The sequence below is a fragment of the Squalius cephalus genome (genome assembly GCF_949319135.1).
Source record: "Squalius cephalus genome assembly, chromosome: 4".
NCBI lineage: Eukaryota > Metazoa > Chordata > Actinopteri > Cypriniformes > Leuciscidae > Squalius > Squalius cephalus.
In genome coordinates, this window is record NC_137125.1 from 26,444,121 (window position 1) to 26,464,709 (window position 20,589).

Genomic DNA, 20,589 nt, shown 5'->3' on the forward strand with positions numbered 1-20,589 from the left:
CAGATATCAAACCCCTTATCTATATATTGGGGGACTGACCTAGAATAACTTGTTAGTAGATTGATTTCAAATCTACCATTTATGTTTAAAAACATTAGAAAAATAGTGTTTGGTTTTGGAGAGAAACCATAAGGAGAATTGTCCAGAATTTCAGTCAAGATTTAAGCACCATATAAAAGTTAAGATTTACTGGCTTTTCTAGTGTTTCTTTTGACAAAAGACCACAACATTTGCTTTGATGTATGAGATGTATGATGACTTTAGAATTATATTGCCATTTGTGGACAAGCATTAGCATGGATCAGGTCCGTGTAACGTTTTGCAGGGTTGAAATGATTATCTATGTGCAGCCATCTCTATTTTAACCAAAAACAAAAAGAGGATTCAAGGAGAAACACAAATGTGACAGCTTTGTAGAACCAAACAAAGACAACAACTGACAGAGAACTGAGGAAAATAAGGACCAAGGTTATGTCAGTGGAGCTGGAAGGATGACAGATCGAAGGATGAGGAGGAGCCAGGGAACTGGATGGAACCAGTGGAGACAAGGAACCAACAGAGGAGGCGAAGCCAAAAGACTGGACGGAACCAGCGGGATGGACATGGCGGCAGGTTCTAACCCTGGGGCATTGGCACTGTCTCTGGGTCCATGGAAGGTAGAGGTATTGGCTCTGGGTCTAGATACTCCTCACCCACGGTCCAAGGAGAGCCAACTGCTTTCTGGGCCAGTTCTAAAAATTTGGCCAGCATCCCTCAAAGGTTTTTAATAAAACAGATTTCAGCGGTTCCTTCAGTCCAAAATTAAAAAGGCAATCAGGAAATTATCTGGGAAAAGCACCTGGTTGGCTACACTCGCTGATGTGATCCTTGAGGGAGATGGACTGCTGCTGGTAAATAAATGTTTAATTGTTCTTGGCCGGTTGTTCAGTAACATCTTGCAGACAAGAATCTATGTGCAGCAGTCTCCAAAAAAACAAGATGATGATCCAAGGAGAAACAAACGTGACAGCTTTGTATAACCAGATAAAGACAACAACTGGCAGATAACTGAGAAAACAAAGTATATAAAAACAAAATAAACTATAATAATTATAGTTATTACAATAATTATCTAAACTAGACACAGGTGAGTAACATATTCAGTGAGCAAAAAAAATAAAATAAAAAAACCTTCATACTTAGACACCAATGAAACAGGAAAATAAACTAGATAAAACCAGAACAAAAAAAATGTTCACGTGTTTTGAAGGAGGCGTGGCTTTAGAGACGCTCTGAAGGGAGGGATCTTACGCTTTCAAAGCTAGCTTGCTATTGCTAGCCTCTCCGAAAATTGCCTACTTTATCTTTTAAGTTAATCAACAGTTTTAATACAAAAACGGATGGATGTACCCCTGTTTTATATACCTCTCTAATTACATACTATCTTGTTTTGTGCAGATCACAGGAAGAGATTCTTTGGCAGTTTAAGTATTGCCCTAATAACTGTGAAAAGAGAGTAATAAGCACAGCTATTAAAACATTATAGTCTCAAACATGGAAGTTATACAAGAACAGAACCATTTCCTTGTTTACATCAGGAATGTTTGTACATCACTGCATGCGATTCCTGAGGCCTGTTGCATGAAGCTAGTTGAACAAACTCTGAGTTACAGAGAAGGTTTGCAGTTGACAAATCCAACCTGGTTTTGATCAGACTCAACAGGCTCACAATGCTTGTTCTCTGTCAACTCAGGTTTAATCCAGGGTTTTAGATTAACTCTAAAGGGCGTGCATCTGAAAGTGTCTCACATGCAGCAAAACAGCCAAATAAACGGAACATGGAGAGCGTATTGTTTGATTCACTGAAACTACTTTAATTTGGAGTAAGAAATACAGAGGGAGAGGCTTAATTGCATCTTTACTCACAGCTGACCGCAGGAGTTTTGGTCTGCGATGTCTAACACAGAATAGAACCTGCTCTGGAGCAGGTTAGCTGTATAACGCATAGCAATGAAACCATGCAATGAAAACTAATCCACCTTCTTGAGCCCAAAAAAACACAGAGTTTGTTCAAGCTCATCTTGAACTTACCTTGGTAGAAACTGAAACCGGCTTTGTGCAACAGGCCACTGATGTTAAAAGGGCTGGAATTTTTAAGTTTAATTCACTCAAGTAATCAATTCATTCACTCAAGTTATCTACCTCTATTTTTTTAGTAAATTCAACTTATCCAGGTTTAGTGTGTGGCAATGCTTTTTGCAGTAGCGTGGTCATATCTGGCTACAGAGAGCTTGTATAACACAGTTTTGTGTTTATTTTATTACCATTTTGGGAGGAGTAAAATTTACATAGGTTGCTTCAAAAACCAGATGCATTTACAATGCGTCTCAAACCACCTCCTGTAGTGGTTTAAGTGATCGGATTTAAATCCATCTCATATGCATTTCAGGGCATTTACACCTGGTCTTTTCATGATTGGATAGCAATGTTTTTCAATCTTATTTCCTTTAAATGTTGGTACTTCCTGATACAGCAAACACTTGAGGATTAGAAGAAAAGTTACTTATAGACAACAAATGTAAAAGTTGATCACTCACATTTTATGGTTCGCTTTATGCAAAATAAATGTTTTTGTTAGATATGGTTGCATTATTAAGTGATAGAAATTAATGGTTTTCATTGTATTCAATTCAGAGATGGATACTGGGTTTAATGTTACACAAAATAATTGTTTTATTTAGGCTACTTCGGTATTATTTTTCCTAATTTGATGAGTGAGATGTAATAACGAATGCCCAACTTGGAAGTAAGATCTTCTCAGGTGCCACTGAAGGCAGCATTAGTATTTGTCTGGTCATGTGATCTCAACATGTGGAGACCTGCTCATTGTTAGGGGTGGGAATTGGCAAAAATGTGACGATTCGATAGTATTGCGATATTTGGGCTACGATTCAATATTTCGATTCTTAACATATTGCGATAGAGCAAGTATTGCGATTCGATTCTGCGATGTATTGCTATTCATGTCCCCCATATTATTCAAAGGCATTACAAAAAATTAGGAAAATAAGACTGCTCAACTCACTTCAGATGTCACATTTAATTCTAGATAATGTTCACATCTTCTACACATTAACTGAAGTGCAAAAACTTAGAAGGGTAGTGCAAAAACTTTGTCCTTGAACATTCAGGACAGACCTTATTACAGGCCAGGATGTAATTATCTCTATCTCTAAATATAAATACATTGTTAAATATTGTTAAATACAACAGACATAATAAATAAAGCAGTAATAGTAATAGAGTAATAGGGCTGCGCCGGTAAACTTGACAACCGCACCACCATGGCTGAGTCGCACCGGCGGTGGTCCTCCAAAACACATTTTTTTTGTATGTGAATGCTGTTTTACGTGAATATTATGACACGAGTGAAACACAAAGCTTTGTTTACAAAAGAAAAAATAGGTTAGCAATTAAATGTTACATCGCAACCATGGAAACCTTTGGATTCATGACGAATGAGAGAGTTGTGCATGAGCCCATAAATTTAAGCTTTGTCGGCTTTGAATTCTGTTTTGCGATCTGGTCACCCGATTATCAGCGAATTTAACAATATTCCATTAGTTATTCCATATAGAAAGCTTGAATTGTCTACTTTTAAACTAAACAATTCAAAACGAAAATAAACCGACTAGCATATGCTTATGTAATCCGTATGAAGTGTGCATTTCTCTATGTAGGCGCGTTCACGGCGAAGATGACGAGTCAGCATCGTCAACTTCATCTTTGCAGCCCGACACTGACACAGAAAACACTAGTTTGTCTCGATTGTCGAGTTCACGCGCATAGGTTTAGTTACCTATGATCACGCGCGTGAACTCGGCAATCGACTACTTTGGACTTCAACCGAAAACAGGATTTAAATACAGGTATTTGCGCTGGCTTAAATAACATCATTTTTATCCATTTCTTGCACATCTACTGCAGTCAGATTCACTCGTGTTCACTCTGAAGGAATCACTCACATGACCTGTGCACTTGTAATGACACATCAAGGATGTTAAGAGGCTAAAAGCAGGTTTAAATATTGCCCCATTGAAGTCAACAGGGTGCAAATTTTAAAAAGAGGATAACACGGTGTAGGCAACACCGATTTTTGTCGTTGTTCTCTGTATTTGACAGCACTCCAAATTGACAGAAAAATGAGCTCAATGTTAAAATTGACCGGAGTTCTCCTTTAATAAACAATTAAAATGTCTCCTTGCTATATTTGACACATTCATAATCATTACTTTGCCGGGTTTTTGTGACAGCTGTTATGTATGTTATTGGCCGAGTCACCACTGCATCAGCGCCGAAAACATGGAGTTTTTATTTTAGAGAATAATCCCACAACCGATATTCTATAATTAAATAAACTAATCAAATATTAAAAAATCGTGACTCATCCCTGCATGGAATCTCGTTTCTTTTCCCAAATCTTCACTCACGTCTCACTCACGGATTATAAATGTTTCTTCCTTGGTTCGCTTTTAATTAGGCCTATTATATTCGTATTCTTTACTGTGGTGAAGTATAACGCTATAGGACAGACAGCCTACATTTTTCCTTGTACGTCAAATTCTTTTTAACACAGTTTGTGCTTGTCATTAGACATGCGGCGTGTCAAGTTTTTTTGTAAAGCGCGTTTCACACGCGCGGGTGATTTTAGTTTCACTTTCTCTGGCAGCGCAATATCAAACATAGCCTAAATGTCTTGCCCTTATGGAGGATAAAATTCACTCTTCAGACCATTTACATCAATTAGAAAACATGATGATATCAGAAAAGAGATCAATGGTCTCTCCTGCTCGTGTCCCACATCCCTCTCAAAGCGCAGAGCAGTAGGCTGTATCACGCGTCTTTTTTTTTTATATACTTTATTTCATTTGCCAATATTTACTGATATTTATTTCAATGCTTTACAGGCTTTAGTGTGTTGTTTATTTGATGGAATTGCTCAAATAAACAAATTTTTTTTATTTCAAAACCACCCCCAACCACTGCCGGTAGTTGGTCCATTACCACCGCGGTGGTAAAAACTGCCACTGTCACAGCCCTATAACCCGAAAGTAAAATGGATAATTTTATAATTAAATATAGCAATACTTTGCGCTACTGTATCGATATAATTGCGTGCTCAAAATATCGCGATACTGAACAGAATCGATTTTTTACCCCACCACTAGAAAATTCTCTGGTTTCTCTTGTAACCTCATTTCCCTGAGAGGAGGGTACAGGACATTGTGTGCTAACACTATGGGGTATCCCCTCCTTCCTCAAATACTGAAGCCTGATTGCATCGCGCCAGTAAAAATTAGGCAGGAAATGGCTCAGAGCCATAGACTGCTTCTGTGCCTTAAGTAACTTATCTGAGAAGGAACACACAACGTCACAAAAGAGGCCATGGGGGGCTTATGGGCTCGTTCAGGAAATGCACCTTCTCCGAGTCCCTCATCTCCGTCAGTGTCAGCCTTAAGTGATGCTGAAGGACCACCAGACTGCCCATAGAGTGACCAATACGTGCCAGGTCTGTGGTCTATTTTCTGAAAGTCTCAGGACCTCTCATCCCAGGCCTGGCACATCTTGGCCTGAAACACCTCCATAGTATGAATGGCAGATGCTGCCTGACCAGCTGCCATGTACGCTTCTCAATAATGTGGGCAATAGCACAGCATGGCTTAGAGGGAAGCGATAGCGATGACTTCCACCCACAAGCAGTCAGGCACAGGTGGGTTTGGTGTAACCCAAGCGGTGGGCTCCGTCGACAGAAGAGAGGGGATGTGATCCCGCAGCATGGGATTGGGCCAAGCATGGGGAGAGCCAGGACTGCCAGATCTTGTCATGGAATAATGGGAAAAAAGTACTATACATCCTGTTCCTCACTGGCTGTTCCGGAGGTGAAAAGGTGTCCCAATCACCCGAGTCAGAGGCCGCAGTTAACATGACGTCCTCATTGGTGATGTTGTCCTCACCAGTGGTGTCAAAAGAGACCATGTCACAGGAGGGACGAAAACACAGAGGGGCGAAAACCAGGAGATACCAGAGACTCTGAACGATGAGAATGCTGGAGCAGTGTAGGTGTGCAGTAGCGATGCGCGGATCGCGGTTATATCCGCGGGGGGGCGCTGCAGATAATCCGCGGATTGGCCGGGTCAAGTAATAAAAATAACATTGATTAATCGCGGGTGGTTTTCGGGTGGATATAAATCATTAATAATGTAAATATTAACAACATTCTCTAAAATTATGAGCATGTTTAAAATATACTTTTTCCACCAAGCAGACAGGCACTAATTTGCGCTACGAGACCTGCGCAGGTCCGCTTTTTTAAGCAGAAATTGAGGCAAAACAGGTCAGAGAGATAATAAAAAATAAGAATTAAAAACAAAATAAAAAGGAAGAAAAGAAAGAAAAGTACCGCGTGGGAGCGATTTCGCAAAGTGATTAACGAGGATGAATCAAGTGCTGGGTATGTAATATGCCACGGCTGTGAAGTGTGTGTGTGTGTGTGTGTGTGTGTGTTTGAGAAGTCGCAGTGACAGAAACAGTGACATTCCAGTTTACGTTTCAATGGAGTACAGCCTGTGTTTATGCCATTAAGAAAATTAAATTGTCAAATAAATTGTTTTAAATAAATGTTCATTTAAAAGCAGCATTCCTTATTGTATTATGTTACCATTAGAGATGTGCGCATCAGCTCTAGCGTCGCCGAGTCTGCTTTTGAAGGTGATCATCAATTTATCACCCACTTAACACATACGAATAATTGTAATTTGACCATCGGGTGTGGATATCTAAATCAGAGAAAATTATTGTGGCGGATGGATGATATGTTTTTGTCTGCGGATTCGGGTGACATTGGAGCTCTAGTGTGCAGACATCTGAGTGGCCTAACCACACACTGCTGCCTCTGCCTTTCCCTCTGTTGCCTGCGCGCAGTTCAGGTTGGTGGAAATCTTGGCACGGAGGGTCCTGACTGTCATTTCCTCAAAGAAAAAAAATCAGGCCAATCCAATGCATTGTGCGAAGGCGAAAAGTAATCCAAAGCTTGCAGATGGCTCCACTCCTAGCTCACGCACTCAAAAGTTATTGGCCAGTCATTTTTACTGGTGCGAAATGCTTCAGTACTTAAGGAGGGTATACCCCATCACGTTAATACGCAATGCCAAGAGACCGCCCCGAAAAGGAGCTACCTTAATTAGGACATTCAGGACTCACTTTAAAAAATTCATTCATATCTGTTGACATTTTAATAAGGACTGAGTTCAGCTTTGAGAATGAAACCAACCTGTTTGTTCCTCAGTTTCTTCTTGTTTCACACTGAATGTTTCTTCAATCTTTATTTCTTCACTCTCTTCTTTAATAAACGCCATCTTCATAATAGTGTCACGTAGATCTCAGTCGCTTAACCAGGAGTTTTTCTCTGTGTTTGGACACTCTGTCATGATTAAGATGAGAATCATTAACAGAAAGAAAGATAAATTCAAACTAAATCTCTGTGTGCCTCTCAATCAGCTCTAGTTCAGTGCACTGGTAAGAGTCAGTCAGAGTGAGAGTTAATGGACTTAAAGTTGACATGAAACGGAAGTTGTTTTTCCTATTGCTATCGAAACTCTTAAAGGGTTAGTTAACCCAAAAATGAAAATTCTGTCATTAATTACTCACCCTCATGTCGTTCCAAACCCGTAAGACCTTCGTTCATCTTCGGAACACATATGGAAGATATTTTAAATGAAATCTGAGAGCTGACAACGTCATTGCAACTTTCAAGGCCCAAACAATATCTTCATATGTGTTCCGAAGATGAACAAAGAGGTCTTACGGGTTTGGAACGACATGAGGGTGAGTAATTAATGACAGAATTTTCATTTTTGGGTGAACTAACCCTTTAAGGGGGAGAAGCGCTTTTGGAGAAAGAGAAAATAAGCACGTAAACATTTGAAACGGGTCAATACTGTGGCAGCAATATTTGCAATACAATTATATTATATATATCAAAAATAAACCAAGCAGGTTTATATAATATATATATATATAGCCTATTTGTTTTTTTAAGCAGCTTTATATTTACCTCATGTAAATAAGAGGCTGTATTAACTTATTTTTGCTAATTTCCACTTTTTAAAAATGCCATCCATCCATCCATTTAAGATAAAATGATTAAGATTTCAACTAGCATGTCATGGGCCAAGTTAAACAAAAAAATATTAAATTGAACTTATTCTGTTATATGTAATTAAATTGTATATTATGTTAGCCTAGGCTACATGTTATAATAAATGTATAACTTAAATACGAACTTATTCTTATTTCAAGCATATGTCATTTTATTTACAGCAGACAATCGTGTGACAATTTTTTTAGTGACCACGTGAGAAAAAATGACCGAATAGGGTTTAATATTTCGTGCTGACTTTAAATGCCCTTACCAGCCAAAACAACACAAAATTAAGAATTTAAATTAATAAAAGAACAAGTTATAGAGACACTTCATGATTAGTAATTTATCCTTTACATTTGTAGATTATATTTAATAGTAATATATAAAAGTTGTCATAACACATGTTTGTGATTTCGCATCAAACTTTGATCAAAACTCTCGTCGGCTTGAGGTGATTCGAGCGCTTTGAATCACTGAATCATTTTACGAAGTAATTGATTCAATTCTTGCGGCGTTTCGAAAAGATCAGTCGCTACTTACCCGTAGCCGAATTCATGTTTAAACTGGTCATAGACTGATTCACGATATAGGGAGCGAAATGAGATGCAGCTTTTTTGTAACTTGTTTGGATGTGTTTCACTCACCAAATTAACGTTCATTATTGTTTAATAAAGCCGTTTAATGTTACATTCAATAATATATAATTTACATTACATCGCGTGTGGAAAAAAAATATATAATTGATTAAAGATTGCATTGATTAACACAATAAATGCTTTAAAACACCAACCTTTCTTCAGCCGAATCACAACAGACGCAGCAGAGTGGCGCGTTCCTATGACGTCATATCGCCTAAACAAAATAAAAGTCCTGTTCAAATGCTGCTGTCTAAAATGTAAAATATATACTGTACGTTATTTGCATTCCTATTGTCTGCCCCTCTGTTACATGACAATGATTAACATTTGTCTCCAAATTTATGATTTTAAAACATACAGTACTACAAAGGAAAAAACGTAATAGAAATAATTAACAAAAATAAATAAAATAAATTTGCTGCCACATTCTAAAGCCATGATGTACAGAACATCACACAATATAGAACAAAATGTATAAACATTTTTGAAACAATAAAACTAAGAAATAACAAATAACTGCAAAAAGGCCACACTGCAGACAGCATTTGCATTTCACATGTTGGCAAATTAAATAAAATCGGCTAAATTGCCTGTGCGAGCACGCTCTAAGTACAGTGCAACAGCAATGCTCCGAAAAACAATAAAAAAATTAATTGACAGGATTCAATTAGAACAGAATATATCTTTCTAATAAATAAAAAACGAAATAAGTCAAAATCAATTCACAAGGTGGAGAACAAATGTGTGCATAATGCCTAAAGTGCAGGAAACATATATTTAAAACACAAGTCACAAATAGTTAAATTAGACAACCCTGAGTGATAAATAAATAAAATTTAAATATCAAAATGATTAAAATAACGAAAGTATAGCCAGAATTGGCAACTTTGTCTTTTTAACTGCAGAGACAACAATAAACGCTAGGTGGTCTTTTTAGCTAAACATGTTCACAGCATACAAAAATCAGATTAGAACAGGCTGAAATATTTTAAAATCACTTGTACCCTAACTGATCGGAAACAAATCCAGTCTTTCACTGCCTGTGTTCATTTGAGTCTTTTCAAATTGTGTGTGCGTGAAAAAAGGACATTCTAAAACGCTTAATGTCCTAAGACAGTGGTTCCCAAACCTGTCCTGGAGTACCCCCAACACTGCTCTGCACTCATTAACCCATGTGATAATGAGCTGATGAGTTGAATCAGGTGTGTTTGATTAGGGAGACAAAGAAAATGTGCAGTGTTGGGGGTACTCCAGGACAGGTTTGGGAAGCACTGTCCTAAGACATTCATATTAAAACATCAAATTCTGTACACACCTTATTAATAAAGCATACTATACAGCCTACAGAAAACCAGATGAGCCTTGAATATGAATGCAACACGTTTAATTACACATTAAGCATTTTCCTCCCATAGAAAACCATTATTATAAAGAAAACGCTTAACATGACAATCTGGGGCTCAGGTCAGGAAGCAGACAGACTGGCTAAACCGACCGTCTGCTAGCGGCCTCGCGTCACCAAGGTCAGATAAATCCTATCACATAGAGCCTCTTTCACCTAGCTATCATCATATAGAGACTGTGTCTGTTCCCCGAATTTGGAAATCCAAAACACGTTTAAACCCATCTAAGGTTAAAAATTTAATTGATGTTCAACAAATAAAAAACAGCTATATTACAGATGAGCAAATGCTAAAGCTTGGGTTGCTGAATATTCGATCGCTTACTTCAAAAGCACTCGTTGTTAACGATATGATTTCAGATAATAACCTAGATTTGCTGTGTTTGACAGAAACCTGGCTAAAACCAAACGATTACATTACTGTAAATGAATCAACCCCGCAAGATTACTGTTATAAACATGAGCCTCGTCTGAAACGCAAAGGGGGTGGTGTTGCTGTAATTTATAGTAATAGTTTCAAAACCACTCAGAAATCAAGTTTTAAATATAATTCTTTTGAAGCATTGGTGCTTAATGTAAAAATATATAGTGTAAACGATAAATCACGTTTGAGATTTGTGTTGGCTACTGTATACAGGCCACCAGGGCACCATACTGACTTTATCAAAGAATTTGCGGACTTTCTATCAGAATTAATATTGACTGCAGATAAAGTACTAATTGTTGGTGATTTTAATATACACATCGATAATGAAAAAGATGCATTGGGATTGGCATTTAAAGACATTGTAAATTCAATTGGAGTTAGACAACACGTGTCAGGACCTACTCATCGTCGTAATCATACTCTAGATCTAATATTATCACACGGAATAGATGTTGATGCCGTTGAAATTCTGCAGCAGAGCGATGACATCTCAGATCATTATCTAGTCTCGTGTAAACTTCATTTAGCCAAAGCTGCAAAGCCGACTCCGTGTTACAAATATGTGAGACCTATCACTTCTGCTACTAAAGATTGCTTTATTAATAATCTTCCTAATCAGTTTCATCATCTCAGCATCTCAGATAGCTTAGAAGAACTAGATATTACAACAGAAACGTTTAACTCTCTCTTTTCCAGCACTTTAGACACAGTTGCTCCGTTGCGCTTAAAGAAGATTAAAGAAAATAGTCCAACGCCGTGGTACAACGAGCACATTCAGGCCCTTAAGAGAGCAGCCAGAAAAATGGAGCGCAACTGGAAGAAAACAAAACTAGAGGTATTTCGCATTTCATGGAAGGAGAGCTCTATTGCTTACAGAGAGGCTTTAAAAGCTGCTAGATCTGCTTATTTTTCAACCCTATTAGAAGAAAATAAACATAATCCTAGGTATTTATTTGAAACGGTGGCTAAACTAACGAAAAATAAAGCTTCAAGCCCAGAAGTTTCCAAGCAACACAGCAGTAATGACTTTATGAACTTCTTCAATTATAAGATTGATAATATCAGGGACAAAATTATAACTATGCAACCGTCTACTACAGTATCGCATCAGGCAGTGCATTGTAGTCTCCCTGAGGAAAAATTTGATTCATTCGTTGCTATAGGAGAGGAAGAATTTACTAAACTCATTAAATCATCTAAATCTACAACATGTATGTTAGACCCTATACCAACTATGCTACTGAAAGAAATACTTCCAGAGGTCATAGATCCTCTTCTTAATATCATTAATTCGTCTTTGTCTCTAGGATACGTACCAAAAAACTTTAAGCTGGCTATGATTAAACCGCTTGTTAAAAAAACGCAACTTGATCCTACAGAATTAGTCAATTACAGGCCGATCTCGAATCTACCTTTTCTGTCAAAGATATTAGAAAAGGCAGTATCCTCACAACTGTGTTCCTTTCTTGAAAGAAATGATATCTGCGAGGATTTCCAGTCAGGATTTAGACCGTACCATAGTACCGAGACAGCTCTCGTTAGAGTCACAAATGATTTGCTCTTATCATCCGATCGTGGTTGTATCTCTCTATTAGTGTTACTCGATCTTAGTGCTGCATTTGACACCATTGACCACAACATTCTTTTAAATAGATTAGAACATTATGTTGGCATTAGTGGAATTGCACTAGCATGGTTTAAATCATACTTATCTGACCGTTATCAGTTTGTAGCAGTAAATGATGAGATGTCTCATCGATCACAAGTTCAGTATGGCGTACCACAAGGCTCAGTACTAGGACCGTTGCTGTTCACTCTGTACATGCTACCATTAGGAGATATCATTAGGAAACATGGCATTAGCTTTCACTGTTATGCCGATGATACTCAGCTCTATATTTCTTCAAAACCTAACGAAACTTATCAATTCACAAAATTAACGGAATGCATAGCGGATATAAAAAATTGGATGACTTGTAATTTCCTACTTCTAAATTCTGAAAAAACAGAGTTTCTAATTATTGGACAAAAAACTTCCTCACGTAATAATCTAGAATACTGTCTAACACTCGATGGCTGCTCTGTCAAGTCTTCGTCGTCGGTTAGGAACCTGGCTGTGCTCTTTGATACCAATCTTTCATTTGAAAGTCACGTGTCTAGTATCTGTAAAACTGCATTTTTCCATCTTAAAAATATATCTAAATTACGCCATATGCTCTCATTGACAAATGCGGAACAATTAGTTCATGCGTTCATGACCTCAAGGCTAGATTATTGTAATGATCTACTGGGTGGTTGCCCTGCACGCTTAATAAACAAACTACAGCTGGTTCAAAACGCAGCAGCTCGAGTTCTTACCAGAACCAGGAAGTATGACCATATTAGCCCGGTTCTGTCAAAACTGCATTGGCTCCCTATTAAACATCGCATCAATTTTAAAATATTGCTGATCACTTACAAAGCACTAAATGGTTTAGCTCCGCAGTACTTGAGCGAGCTCTTAACGCATTATAGTCCGTCACGTCTATTGCAATCTCAAAATTCCGGCCAGTTGATAATACCTAGAATATCAAAATTGACTGCTGGCGGTAGATCCTTTTCCTATTTAGCACCAAAACTCTGGAACAGTCTTCCTACCATTGTCCGGGAAGCAGACACACTCTGTCAGTTCAAAGCCAGATTAAAGACACATCTCTTTGACCTAGCTTTCACATAATACATTATAGACTTCTATAATTTAATGTTAGGCTGCATAGATTAGGTCAGCCGGAACCGGGAACACTTCCCAAAAATCCTGATGTACTCGTTACATCATGAGAAGAATGGCATCTACGCTAATTTTAGTGTCTGTGTTTATCCCGAGGTTTTCCTGCAGCCTGCCGGATCCAGGCCGTATCCAGATCTGACGAAGGACCTTCGCCTGGACCGATGACAACGCAGTGCTGAAGTGCCAACTAGTCTCTCCCTATGGAGGATCCCACTACCACTCTACAGATAAGGCGTTGTCGGGAAAATCCGTTTCGCGTTCCTACCCCAAAGCAACAAAATAAAATAAAATTCTTTATCAAAATTTATAGGGAAAGACAAGTACTTTGTTTAGGCTTGGCTTGTAGGGAATTCCAAACCTGCATATATTCAAACGCACATAACTATAGAACCCATTCTAAATGCGCATGTGAACGCCATCAGTGTTTCTCACAGGTTCGCGTTTAAAGTCTGTGTAGAGGGAATGGTGTCGTCTTAGCGGCCCCTAATTTAATAACAAATGATCATTGCGACGGAAGCAAATAAATCAAAACTAACTTTAGATGGAAATAACTTAACTCTGCTGTAAAGCCGAAACAATCTCTGTTACCTTAAATTATACGCTTATCTCTGTAAAGCTGCTTTGAAACAATCTACATTGTTAAAAGCGCTATATAAATGAAGATGACTTGACTTGACTTGACTTGACATCTACGCTTCTTCAAGACGCATCCGGGAACGATGTGGCGTTTGATGTGAATGTGTGAATGGTGCTGTTAGCTCATGAGTTAGGCTTGGGATATGCAGCTCTAAAAAAAATCAGCAAAGTGTTGGGGATTCCTGGCCTTCATGTTAAAACGTATCAGAGACACCAAAAGACAGTAACAGGTATAAAAAAAAACACACACACTCTCTCTCTCTCTCTCTCTCTCTCTCTCTCTCTCTCTCTCTCTCTCTCTCTCAGTGTGTCAAAGCAGTTTACAGAAATTCATAGCTACATGTCATATATTAAATATATAGGTGTCACATATATACTATACACACTATATATACAAAATAATTACATTACACAACACATTTCAGTTTTTGTATAATATAATTACTATCTGTACAAATATGTAATTGTGGAATCCTAAAGTGGTTGTGAGTCCCTTAGGCAGACACATATTTAGCTCTCAGTGGAGCTGCTGTCCCCTCTCCTAGGAGAACTTCGAGTTAACTTTGGGAAGTTTTATTCTTTTGGCTACTTTTCCAAGGTGTAAATCTCTTAGTGAAGATACTTTTTCCTAGAATGGAAAAAACTTATTTTTGCAGTAATGGGAAACGTTCCATCTCTTGTCTTACATATAGCCCTTGTGAGAGAGAGAGAGAGAGAGAGAGAGAGTGAGAGAGGGCACTATTTAGTAGTGCGAGAGAGAGAGTGAGAGAGGGCACTATTTAGTAGTGCCCTCTCTCTCTCTCTGTAACATTTGTGGCATTATAGATTATGGCCTCATCTATTTGTGTTTTATAATATGGATGAACAGTTAGTAATAAGCTATACATTTAATTTCAGTCGCTGAAATTGAGAGAGGCTTGGAGTCACTGCAGAGAACCAGGGATCAGATCAGGCAGGCATATGCAGATATTGACCCTGATGTGGCTGAGATAGTATGTCATAATTCAGAGGCGGAAGCAATATGCAAGTAAACTCTTTATTGTAGGTCAGAAGACACAGAAATAACACACGGGTGGGCTGGTGGCGCAGGGACTTGATGGTCAGCGTGGAGGTGAAGACAGGTGACGGTGAATCCAGTGAAGTGAACATCCAACACGACGAACACCATGAAAACACCGAACAGGACACGAACTGGAACAGGAACTGGAACCGGAAGAGCTGACGACGACAACACACTGAGGACACCAAAACCAACGATCTGACAGGGAAAGGAGAGTGCGATGAGTTTATATAGCAGAGATGATTGGTGGTAGCTGATGAGGGGAATGAGATCAGGTGGAGTGCTGATCAACTGAACGAGCAGCCACGCCCACTCACACACACCCACACACACAAAACAACAAATACACGAGACACGAAGAAACCAGTGAATTCATGAACCGTGACAGTACCCCCTCTCCTAGGAACGCCTCCTGGCGTCCCCAGACTCCCTTACCTGTCGATTGTAATCATCGATAAGAGAGTGATCCAGGATGTCTCTGGCAGGAACCCAACTCCTCTCCTCCGGACCGTAACCCTCCCAGTCCACCAAGTACTGGAATCCGCGTCCCCTCCGCCTTGAGTCCAGAATGCGATTAACCGAATACGTAGGTTCCCCTTCTACGAGACGCGGCGGGGGGGGAACCGGGACGGGCGGATTAAACTGAGAATGAAACACGGGCTTGATTTTGGAAACATGGAAGACGGAATGAATCCTCCTGTACACTGGAGGGAGTTTGAGGCGGACTGCCACCGGGCTAATGATCTTGGTGACAGTGAATGGGCCAATAAATTTGGGAGCTAGCTTATTAGAGACGGAGCGGAGAGGAATGTTCTTAGTAGAAAGCCACACTTTTTGACCAACGACGTATACGGGAGGCTTAGACCGGTGGCGATCGGCTTTAGCCTTGGTGCGCGCTCCCGCTTGGAGTAGAGTCTCGCGGGCTCTAGTCCAAGTGTGGCGACACCTCTGGACAAAGGCGTGAGCGGAGGGGACCGCGACTTCGGATTCCAGACTAGGAAAAATTGGTGGCTGGTAACCTAGACTACACTTAAACGGCGATAGGCCCGTAGATGATACTGGTAACGAATTGTGGGCGTACTCCACCATTGACAGTCGTTGGCTCCATGAGGAAGGATTCTTGGAGACCAAACATCGCAACGTTCTCTCCAAATCCTGGTTGGCTCTCTCAGTTTGGCCATTGCTCTGGGGATGAAACCCTGAGGACAGACTAACAGTCGCACCCAGTAATCTACAAAATTCTTGCCAAAATTTGGACACAAATTGGGGTCCTCTGTCGGAGACCACGTCTGTCGGGAGGCCATGTAGCCGAAAGACGTGGTCAACGACTGTTACCGCTGTCTCCTTGGCTGAGGGTAATTTGGGCAAGGGAATGAAATGGACCGCCTTCGAGAATCGGTCCACCACGGTCAAAACTACCGTGTTACCCTGAGAGGGTGGGAGGGCGGTGATAAAATCTAGAGCGATGTGGGACCAGGGTCTCGAAGGGATCGGCAGCGGTTGAAGGAGCCCATCTGGGGGTCGATTGGAAGTCTTACCAGTGGCACAAACTGAGCAAGCCAAAACAAAACTGTGAACGTCACGAGCCATACGTGGCCACCAAAATCGTTGCTTAACTAAAGACGTGGTACGACTGACTCCTGGATGACAAGCCACATTGGAACAATGACCCCACTGAATGACGTTGGACCGTAATTGCTCTGGCACAAATAACCGGTTCGGTGGACAACCGGGCGGAGGCGTTACCCCTTCTAAGGCCGTTCTGACCTTCGATTCGACCTCCCATGAGAGTGTGGAGACAATTAGGGACTCCGGAAAAATGCACTCGGGAGTAGACGGGCGATCGGAATGGTCAAAAATACGTGACAAAGAATCGGGCTTGATGTTTTTGGAGCCCGGGCGGTACGAGAGAGTAAAGTCAAAACGTCCGAAAAAAAGTGCCCACCGAGCCTGCCTAGAGTTCAATCTTTTAGCGGTTCTAATGTATTCCAGATTCTTATGATCGGTCCATACGATAAAAGGTACCCCCGACCCTTCTAACCAGTGACGCCACTCTTCCAATGCTAACTTGACTGCCAACAACTCTCTGTTACCAATATCATAATTACGTTCGGCAGGGGACAAACGATGAGACAAAAACGCGCACGGATGCATTCTGTCGTCTGTAGGAGAACGTTGGGATAACACTGCACCTACCCCCACCTCTGACGCGTCGACCTCCACCATGAACTGACGTGATGGATCAGGGGTAACTAGGATGGGGGCTGAAACAAAGCGGCCTTTCAGTTTGGCAAACGCAGCCTCGGCTGCGTCTGACCACCTGAACGTAGTTCTGGGGGAGGTCAAGGCGGTCAGAGGTGAGGCTAGTTGGCTGAAATTGCGAATGAACCGCCGGTAAAAATTGGCGAACCCCAGAAACCTCTGTAGGGCCTTACGGGAATCTGGACTTGGCCAATCCACCACAGCCTTAACCTTCTCAGGATCCATGCGCATCCCCTCAGACGACACAATGTACCCTAAGAAAGGAACAGACTGTGCATGAAAAGCGCATTTCTCCGCCTTGACAAAAAGACCATTCTCTAACAACCTCTGAAGCACTCGTCTGACGTGCTGAACATGTTCCTGGAGAGACGAAGAAAAAATCAATATGTCATCCAGGTAGACATAAATGAACTGATCGACCATGTCTCTCAGCACGTCATTGACGAGTGCCTGGAAGACTGCTGGACTATTGGACAGCCCGAAAGGCATAACCAAATATTCAAAGTGCCCCCTGGGGGTGTTAAACGCAGTCTTCCATTCATCCCCCTTCCTGATGCGGACCAAATGATAAGCGTTACGTAAGTCCAGTTTTGTGAAGACCGACGCTCCCTGCAACCTCTCGAAGGCTGAAGACATCAACGGCAAAGGATAAGTATTCTTTACCGTGATGTTATTCAGCCCTCGGTAATCAATGCAAGGTCGCAGAGAACCGTCCTTCTTCCCCACAAAAAAGAACCCCGCCCCCGCAGGAGAAGAGGAAGGTCGGATGAATTTGGATGCCAGAGAATCAGAAATATATTTCTCCATGGCCTCCCTCTCGGGAATAGATAGAGAGTAAAGTTTGCCTTTAGGCGGAGACGTACCTGGCAGTAGATCTATTGCACAGTCATAGGGACGATGCGGAGGGAGAGAAGCAGCCCGAGACTTACTGAACACTTCCTTCAGGTCCAGATACTCCGTGGGCACGTTTGATAAATCCACTGCCTCCTCCTGAAAAGCAGAAACAATAACAGACGGACAGGCAGACGCAAGACAGGACTCATGACAAAAACTGCTCCACTCCAACACTGATCTCTGCTGCCAGTCAATTTTGGGGTTATGCTTGATTAGCCAGGGGTGACCGAGAACAACAGGTGCCAGGGGGGAGTCCAGGATGTAAAATGAGGTAGTCTCTGTGTGATTGCCGGATACAGTGAGTGTAATGGGTCCAGTGGTGAATGCGATGGTGGGAAGGGCTTGACCGTTGAGGGCGTGCACAGCAATGGAATGGGTGAGTGGTAACAGGGGAACGTGAATCTTGTGAGCGAATGTGTAGTCCATGAAGTTACCTTCTGCCCCGGAATCCAAAAGTGCAAGACAGTCGTGAGTGTTGGCTGACCATCTAAGTCTTACCGGAAGGAGAGTTGATGTTGATGAGGTCTTCTCAGCGGAGATCCCACCCGACAGTAGCCTCAGATTTACTGCCGGGCTTGCCCTTTTACCGGGCAGTTGTAAGCGAAGTGACCAGCAGTCCCACAGTACAGGCAAAGGCCCTGGGATCTCCGCCTTTCCTTCTCCTCCCGGGAAAGCCGAGCTCGCCCGACCTGCATGGGCTCGTGATCGTAGACGGGGCTGACCGCGTCCCCGCCGCTGGCTTGCGTGGTCTCCACGGTGGTTGAAGCCCGAACCGGTAACTTCATCCGTTCAACACGAGAGAGACGAGAATCCACGCGAAGCGCCAGGTCGATGAGTCCGTTGAGTGTAGCGGGTAAATCCAACGCGTAGATTTCTCTCAGGACGCGGTCAGCCAGCCCATGCAGGAACATGTCCCACTGCGCTTCCTCGTTCCATTGACACTCAGCCGCCAAGGTCCGGAACTCAATGGCATAATCTGATACGGATCTGCTTCCTTGCTTGAGATCCGCCAGGGTTCGTGCTGCTTCTCTTCCCGCGACCGCGCGGTCAAACACCATCTTCATCTCGGCGGCGAGTGTCTGGAACGAGGCACAACACGGATCTTGATTCTCCCACACCGCCGTCCCCCACAGAGCTGCCCTCCCAGTCAGCAGTGTGAGTACGAATGCCACTTTGCTTTGTTCTGTGGCAAATGTTCTGGGTTGCAGAGAGAAATGCATAGTACAGCGAGTTAGAAAAGCTCTGCAAAAATTCGGCTCACCACTGTAGGGTTCAGGGACCGGTAGACGGGGTTCTGACTGGGAGGCGCCTGATGGTGGAACTGGGGGAGCGGCCGGTGTGGGTGGTGGCGCAGTGGGAGCTCGTAGATGTTGAAGCTGCTGGGTGAGCTCGGACACCTGCGCCACGAGAGCTTGAATGGCCCGACCCGACTCCGTAGATGTCCTCTCTTGAGCCTCTATCCGAGAAATGGTTACTCTGATGAAGTCATCAAGCGTAGAGGATCCACTTGCTGCTCCCATCGTTTGGTCAGATCGTTCTGTCATAATTCAGAGGCGGAAGCAATATGCAAGTAAACTCTTTATTGTAGGTCAGAAGACACAGAAATAACACACGGGTGGGCTGGTGGCGCAGGGACTTGATGGTCAGCGTGGAGGTGAAGACAGGTGACGGTGAATCCAGTGAAGTGAACATCCAACACGACGAACACCATGAAAACACCGAACAGGACACGAACTGGAACAGGAACTGGAACCGGAAGAGCTGACGACGACAACACACTGAGGACACCAAAACCAACGATCTGACAGGGAAAGGAGAGTGCGATGAGTTTATATAGCAGAGATGATTGGTGGTAGCTGATGAGGGGAATGAGATCAGGTGGAGTGCTGATCAACTGAACGAGCAGCCACGCCCACTCACACACACCCACACACACAAAACAACAAATACACGAGACACGAAGAAACCAGTGAATTCATGAACCGTGACATAGTAAGTGAGGATGAGGATGAGGATGAGGATGCCATGATAAATATCAGTGTGTCTTTTGATGGTATTTTATCTGAAGAGAGGCTTCACGTCTCACTATGGCATTGGTGTGTGCATCGACATCCTCACTAGGCTGGTAGTGGACTTTGAGGTGCTATCCTCCTACTGCCATGCTTGTACCCTGAGAGAGTGTGCTAGGCGAGGTGGTAAGATTACGCAGGAGGAATTTGAAAGCTGGAAGGAGAGTCATGTAGACTGTGCAAAAAATTTCTCAGGGTCAAGTAAGGCCATGGAGCAGGAGGCAGCCAAGAGGATGTGGGCCAGGTCTGTGT

At 41.9% G+C, this 20,589-nt stretch overlaps 1 protein-coding gene across 1 annotated transcript in view; it reads left to right on the plus strand.

Moving 5' to 3' along the window:
- LOC307157472 (uncharacterized protein) overlaps positions 1–20,589 on the plus strand; it is a 101,388-nt gene that overhangs the window by 46,398 nt on the left and 34,401 nt on the right. The window lies entirely within an intron of this gene.